The sequence below is a fragment of the Phalaenopsis equestris genome, unplaced genomic scaffold (genome assembly GCF_001263595.1).
Source record: "Phalaenopsis equestris unplaced genomic scaffold, ASM126359v1 Scaffold000002, whole genome shotgun sequence".
Lineage (NCBI taxonomy): Eukaryota > Viridiplantae > Streptophyta > Magnoliopsida > Asparagales > Orchidaceae > Phalaenopsis > Phalaenopsis equestris.
Window position 1 is genome coordinate 36,311,996 of NW_018164444.1, and position 7,679 is coordinate 36,319,674.

Here is a 7,679-nt window from a genome sequence, read left to right on the forward strand (position 1 = left end):
AGGTCTGCGAGCATTTTTTGACAACCAACCGTGCCTTGTTGTGTTCAAAGGATCCATTTGAGTTAAACTAGATACTAAAAATTCATTGGCATCCCATCGCTTTTTTACTCAGAGGAATATCTACAACGTCCCACGCATGGTTCCGCTGAAGGACATTCATCTCATCTATTACTGCATCTTTACAGGCCGGGTTTGTTAGCGCAGCTTCAATAGTAGATGGGAGCTGATGATTCGTCAGGGTAGTAGCAAATGCTCTGTAGGTCGACAATAAGCTGTAGAAAGAGACATAGTTTGCCATGAAATAGAGAGAGCATGCCTAATTGCGTACCTTAATAGGAAACCTCACCTCCTCATTTGGAGTAGGAGTAGTGCTGGGGATATCGCCCGGAGTGGATTCTATTTCCTGCAAGGAGGTAGCGAGCTCTAGAGTAGGTGCATCGTGATGAGTGTGTCGAGTTTAGACACGAAGAGGGGGAGGAGGAGATGATGGAACGAAAGGGATAGAAGACTTCTTGGTGGTAGTAAAAGTGGGGGGAACTTCCACAGGAGTAGAATATGGAACAGTGTTCAAGAACTCTCACTTGACGTCGAGTTAGGAAAGTAGGAATACTTTTAAAAAAGGAGACATCAACACTGATATAGATTATGCTTGTGATAAGATCCATACTCATATAGCCTTCTTGAGTGATAGATTATTCGAGGAAGACACTTTTTGGACCTAGGATCAAGTTTACTCCTAGTTGGGGCGGTGTTCCGAACCAAGGTCGTGTTCCAAAAATTTTCGGGTCTAAAGTGGAGAAGACTCGATTGGTAGAAAAGCACGACATCAAGACGACTAAAGGGGTTTTGAAGTTGTGAATTTTAAGGGAAACTTTGATGAGATAGTTGGCGGTAAGACATCATTTTAAAAACGTTTTGAGACATTATATTGAAACATAATTAAGCGAGCAACATTGAGATATCAATTTTTCCTCTCGCCTATCTCATTTTATTTAGTGTCTGTACACCAATTATGGTGGAAGTGCTCTTACTTACCAAGAATTCTCTCAATGTAGAGTTAAAAAATTATTGATCATTGTCAATTTGAAGGACCTGAATTGAAGTTTTGAATTGGGTCAAAATGAAGGTGTGAAAGCTTTTGAAGGTGATAGCAACTTCAGATTTGTCTTTTAGGATATTGGCCCACGTCATCTGAGTGTGGTTATCAATCAAGATAATGAATCTCCGTTTATTAGTGTAGATGGAAATGTAAGTGAGTCCCTATAGGTCACTGTGAATAAGTGAAAAAATGAGCAAATTGTGTGTAATATGGGGTGAATAAGGAACACGATGATGTTTGGTTAACTAGCAGGTCTCACATTTGAAACTAACAAGATTTTTATTAGTAACATCAACAAATACAATTATTTAAAATATTGAAAATTAGGATGTCTCAAACGATAATGTAACAACATAATAGGACATTCAATGACTTGAGATAAACTACAATCATTGGGTAGAGTGTTCTCATTCTGCTTTTCTCTTGGAAGTAGTAGAGTCCGCTACCCTCTTAATAGTTCTCGAATGGCGATCCTGAAAGATAAAAACATTAGGAGAGAAATAAGCATTGCCCCTCCCCGGAGATGAAGGCAGACTATTGGTGTTATGGAGGATCCTTCAATTAGAGCCCAACAGAGATTCATCATGGCTACGACACATCTTTCATACTACGTTTATTGTCAAAGGCAAAATCTGCAGTTTAATCATTGATGACGGTAGTTGTGAAAATGTCGTATCCACCCTAATGGTCAAGAAGTTAGGCGTAGCCACCCAATAACACCCACGATCCTACTCTCACTTGGCTCAAAAAGGGGAACGAGATTCACGTCTCCATCGACAATCAACTACAAGAACAAGTTTGGTGTGATGTCGTCCCAATGAATGCATGTCAAATTTTTTTGGGATGACCATGATAATTTGACCGAAAAATGCAGCATGAAGGCTTCAAAAACACCTATACATTCAAGAAGGATGGGAAACACATCATTTTATTACCTGTAAAAGATGCGCGACCCACTATCTACACCGAAAACACTTTAATCTCTCGGGCTACCTTCCAACAATCAGCTCGCGCTCTGATCTTCCTAGAGGGTACCGGCTCGGATAATGAGAAACCCACACAAACCACTCCTACACGATTTCGAAGGCATCATGATCGACGATCTCCCAGACGAACTACCTCCACTACTGGACATCCAACATGCAATTGACCTCATACCAGGTCAGTACTACCAAATAGACCCGCCTACCGATTAAGACCCATAGAGTATGAGGAACTCCAAAGAAGGTGCAAGATCTTGTGAAACGAGGATTGGTACGCGAAAGCACCAACCCATGTGTATTGTACCCATGAAGGATGGCTCCTGGCGGATGTGCATTGACAGTCGTGCTATAAAAAAAATTATAATCAAATATCGCTTTCCTGTACCGCGCCTCAATGATCTTTTTAAATAGTTGTATGACGTCATCGTCTTCTTGAAAATTGACATACGGAGCGGTTACCACTAGACCAGAATGCGGCCAAAGAGATGAGTGGAAAATCACTTTCGAAACACGAGATGACCTTTTTGAATGGACAGTCATGCCTTTCGGCCTATTGAACACGCCCGACACCTTCATGCATCTAATGAATCAAGTTTTTCGATCTCATATTGTGAAATTCAGGGTGGTCTACTTCAATGATATCTTGGTTTATAATTAATCAGAAGAAGGCCACCTACAACACCTGCTTTGTATTTGAGGTCTTTCGATCCGAATAGTTGTACGCCCATCTCAAGAAGTGTCACTTCCTCACAAACCAAATATGTTTTTTAAGCTACATGGTGTCCTGCACGGGGATACAAAGGACCCAGTAAAAATTGAAGCAATCATAAGCTGGACCGCGTTGCAATCTTTTACCGAACTTCGATAATTTTTGGGGCTTGCCTCCTCCTATCGAAGGTTTGTTCGCAACTTCAGCACCATCACCTCCCCCTCACAGAGTTGTTGAAACGGAAAGAATTCACATGGACGACTACAACCCAAAACAACTCGACATTTTGAAGGAAAATGTCACTCAAGCCCCAGTTCTTGCCTTACATGATTTCAACCAACCTTTCGAGGTCGAGTGTGATGCTTTCGGCGTAGGTGTCGGCGCTGTGCTAAGTCAAGTTGGTCACCCCATAACCTATTTTAGCGAAAAACTAAATAAACTTGATGAAAATATTCCACCTACGATAAAGAATTTTATGTCGTTGTTAGAGCTTTAGAATATTGGAGTCATTACCTACTCACCAAGGTGTTCACCCTCTCACAGATCATGAGACTCTAAAATTTCTTAACAACCAAAGTAAACTTAAAAGGAGCCACGCTACATGGGTAGAATTTTTGGCGTTCTTCCAATTCATACTCAAGCACAATGTCGGTATTCAGTACCGTGTTGCAAACGCCTTGAGCCTTCATGACCTCCTGATCACATCTTTGAAGGTGCACGCCATAGGTTTTGAAGTTATCAAAGACTTATACGAGATCGATCAAGACTTCCAGGAAATTTGGGCACAATGTCAGGAGAAACCTCACGAGCAATTCTATGAAGCGGATGACTACTTATTTCCCCAAAGCAAATTATGCATTCCCCGATGCTCACTATGAGAAGTTATCCTTTAGGAGAACCACAGTGGCGGATTGGTCAGCCACTTTGACAAAGATAAGACTCTTGCACTCGTGAGAGAACATTTTTTTTGGCCCCGACTGACACGAGATGTTGAGCGATACATCCGACAATGTAAGACTTGCCATATTGCCAAAACACGCGACCAAAATACAAGGCTATACACACCCTTGACAGTCCCTAAATCACTTTGGGTCGATGTTTGCATGGACTTTGCCCTAGGACTACCACACACACAAAGGAATAAGGACTTTGTCATGGTCGTAGTTGACCGATTTTCAAAGATGGCCCATTTTGTTGCTTGCCACCGGACGTTCGATGCATCTTATATTGCCGATTTATACTTCCACGTGATCGTTCGATTTCTCGGCATACCCCAAACCATTTTCGGTCGGGACATTAAATTCTTAATCCACTTTTGGAAGCCCCTCTGGGGCAAATTACGCACTAAACTTCAAGTTAGTTTGGCAGCACATCCTTAAGCAAATGGACAGACCGAAGTCATTAATAGAAGAGCCTTGGGAATCTGTTTCGATGCTTCATTAGGAAAAACATCAAACAATGGGATCTCATTCTTGCCCAAGTTGAATTTGCATATAATAGATCAAGAAGCCAGACGACTGACATACATGATTCGAATTTGTATACGATCGTGATTTGATCACACCCCCTTAAGTTGGTTCCATTTCTTCCCCCAACAGATTTCAACGAAGATGCTAAAGAACAGAGTCACCAGATTCAACAACTCCACGAGGAAATTCGAACTGCAATTACAAAACAAAACCACAAACACCAAACACAAACCAACAAGACCAAGAAAAAGAAAACTTTTAAAGGAGAACTTGTATGGATATGATTAAAGAAAGAATAATTTCCTGTAGGCGCTTACAACAAACTCAAACCCTGAGGCAATGGACCATTCCATGTTCTAAAAATAATTAAACAACAATGTCTACAAAATTAAACTACAAGTCCACTCCAAAATTTCGGCTACATTTAATGTCGCGGACTTACCCCTTAATATGAGGAGCTTGAAGCTTCAAAAATTGATGTCGAAGCTCCCCCAACCTCTGGAGAGTGGTGCGGGCTCCTGCAACCCTTTGGATTGGACTGGTCCAACCCTTCCTTGGAGCGGTCGGTCCACCCTACTTAATTCGCACCTGCCTCTTACCTTCTCGATCTAAAAACTATCGCTTCTTCCTTGCCTCGTGCCCTAATCTCCCGCAGTCGGCAGTTTCTCCTAGCCGTTGCTCGGCTCTTCAAGTTCAGTATTTTTCTTCTCCACCTTCCTTCCTAGGTTGTCTCTCTTCTTCTCTATTTATACACAATTCTATTGTGACTTAAAACACACGGTTACATTGAAGACTTGAAATAACAAAAGACAACACTCAAAGCAAAAGCACAAAACAAAGGATTACAACTAATAACTTAACAAAGAAGAAACAACACGCTTGATGAGGAGAGAGTCCGGTGAGGGGAGGTTGGATTGGTGGTTGCGGTGAAAGCGGGAGTAGTGGCGGGTGGTTATGGGAGAAGTGGGACAGTTGATCATCGATAGTAAAGGCGTCGAACCGCTAGGGGTGTAAATGAGCCGAACAAGAGTGAGCCTAGGCTCAGCTCGTGCTCGGCTCGTTTATATTTCGAGCTAAAAAAATTGTGTTTGTGTTCGACTCGTTTGCTTAACGAGCCAAACACGAGCTGTTCACGAACAAAGAATTGTTTTAACAATCATAATCACGTAGCCATAAGTTGTTAAGGTTTGGGCCAGATTTAAAAATTATTATTTATATTAAAACATCATTTAAATCTAATTTAATAATTTTATTTATTTTCTTAATTAATACATTTAATTGATTATAAATTTGTGTAGCCTTGTAGTTAATTAATTTTTTTAAAAATACTTCTAATTAATATATATATATATATATATATAATATTAGTATTTTGAGCCAAAACAAGCCGAACACAAAAGAACAAATTTTTGTTCATGTACGACTTGTTAACTTAACGAACGAACCGAACACGAGCTGTTCGCGAACAACGAGTCGTTTTGACAGCCCTACAAACTGCAACTGGAGAGAAGCAGGAACGTCATCGGAGGCTGGATTGGCGGCTAAGGTTAAGGTCGGAGAGGTCCGGACTCCTATGGATGAAATAGGGCAACAAATTAGCGATAGTAAAGTTCTCAAACCACAGCTGGAGAGAAGCAAAAACGTCATCAGAAGCTGGATTGACAGCTGCGACGAAGGTCGGATAGGTGGGGTTGCTTTGGACAAAGTAGGACAACAGATTAGCGACAGTATTGACGTCAAACCGCAACTGGAGAGAAGCAAGGGGCGCTGGAAGGGGCTGCCGGAAGGGGCGGCTGCAGGGAAGCTGCAGGGGGAGGTGATCAGTGGAGCTGGAGTGAGGGCATTAGGGGTTGCTGATTGTCAGGACATTGGAAGGAGCAGGTGGAAGGTGCGGCCTACAGGTAAGCTGTAGAAGGAGGTGATCAGTGGAGCTGGAAGGAGGGTAGCAGGGACGGTGGACTATTAGGATGCTGGAAGGAGCAGTAGAGGGTGTTGACACGATCTAGAGGCATTCAGGAAGATCATTGGGGTTTACTGTAGGGCTGAGAAGCGGTCGACAACAACAGGGTGGTTGGACAGATAGATAAATATCTCGAAGGGGTCGAGCTACAACTAGAGCATCACCCGGACTAGCAGAGACGATCATCACCTCGGACGAGGACAACCAGAACACTACCTCGATGTCAGATACCAATGTTAAAACCTGAATTCAGATATTAAAAGACAAGACCCCTAACCCTAGACACATCAACTCCTATTTATATAAGACTTAACCCAATTTAGGGATCATTTAAACTAAGAAAGGAGAATAAAAATAAAAGCAAGATGTAAGATTTTGTGAAGGGTTTTAAATTAAGCAAGGATAATAAAATCGGGATTTAGGCTTTTAAGAAATTATTTAAATTAAAAGAAGGAGAATAAAAATCAGATTTCAGTTTTAGGAAAGGTTTTAAAATAAGAAAGTGCTAGGAAGGAAAATGAGAAAAGAAGGAAATGAAGGAAAATGAAAGGAGGAAAGAGGAAAGGAGGGAAGAGGGAGGGGGCGGCAGCCCCCCTCCCTTGAGGATCGGCCGGTCCTCATGCCGAGCCCCTCGTCAATGGCAGTTGAAACCTTGACAATAATTTTTTTTCTATTTATCTCATGTTTTTAATATCGTGAATAATAATAAAACGTTTCATTTTTACCATTGCATTAGCAATAAAGAAGTTGAGGAGGCTTTAAAGAAAACCAAGGGTGGAAAGTCTGTAGGACCTGATGATATCTCAATTGAAGTGTGGAAATATTTGGGAGTTTCTTGGCTTACTAAACTCTTTAATATTATTTTAAAAACTAAAAAGATGCCTGAGGAGTGGAGGAAGAGTATTTTGATCCCCATTTTTAAGAATAAAGGGGATGCACAAGAGTGTGCAAATTATAAAGGAATTAAGTTGATGTGTCATACTTTAAAATTATGGGAGAGGGTAATTGAACATAGGTTAAGACGCATCACAAAAATTTCTCATAATCAATTTGGATTTATGCCGGGCAGGTCTACTATGGAAACTATACATTTATTGAGAGGTTTGATGGAGAAGTTCAGAGATAATAAGGAGAATCTACATTTGATTTTTATTGATTTAGAAAAAGCTTACGATAAGGTTCCAAGAGATATCCTTTGGAGAGTTCTCGAGAAGAAATGTGTTGATATGACTTATATTCAAGAGATTAAAGATATGTATACTAGAGCTGTTACTTGTGTTCAAACTGAAGGAGGATTGACAAAATATTTTCCTATTTCTGTTGGTTTACATCAGAAATCGACTTTAAGCTCATATCTTTTTTGCTTTAGTTATGGATGGTCTTACTGGAAATCTACAGGAGGATGTACCTTGGTGTATGCTTTTTGCTGATGATATTCTTCTCGTGGATAAAACAAGAG

General features: G+C 40.8%; 1 protein-coding gene across 1 annotated transcript in view; it reads left to right on the forward strand.

Annotated features, from left to right (window-relative positions):
* The window catches only part of LOC110018016, a 33,439-nt gene that overhangs the window by 15,247 nt on the left and 10,513 nt on the right, over positions 1–7,679 (forward strand). The gene's annotated exons all lie outside the window — the stretch shown is intronic.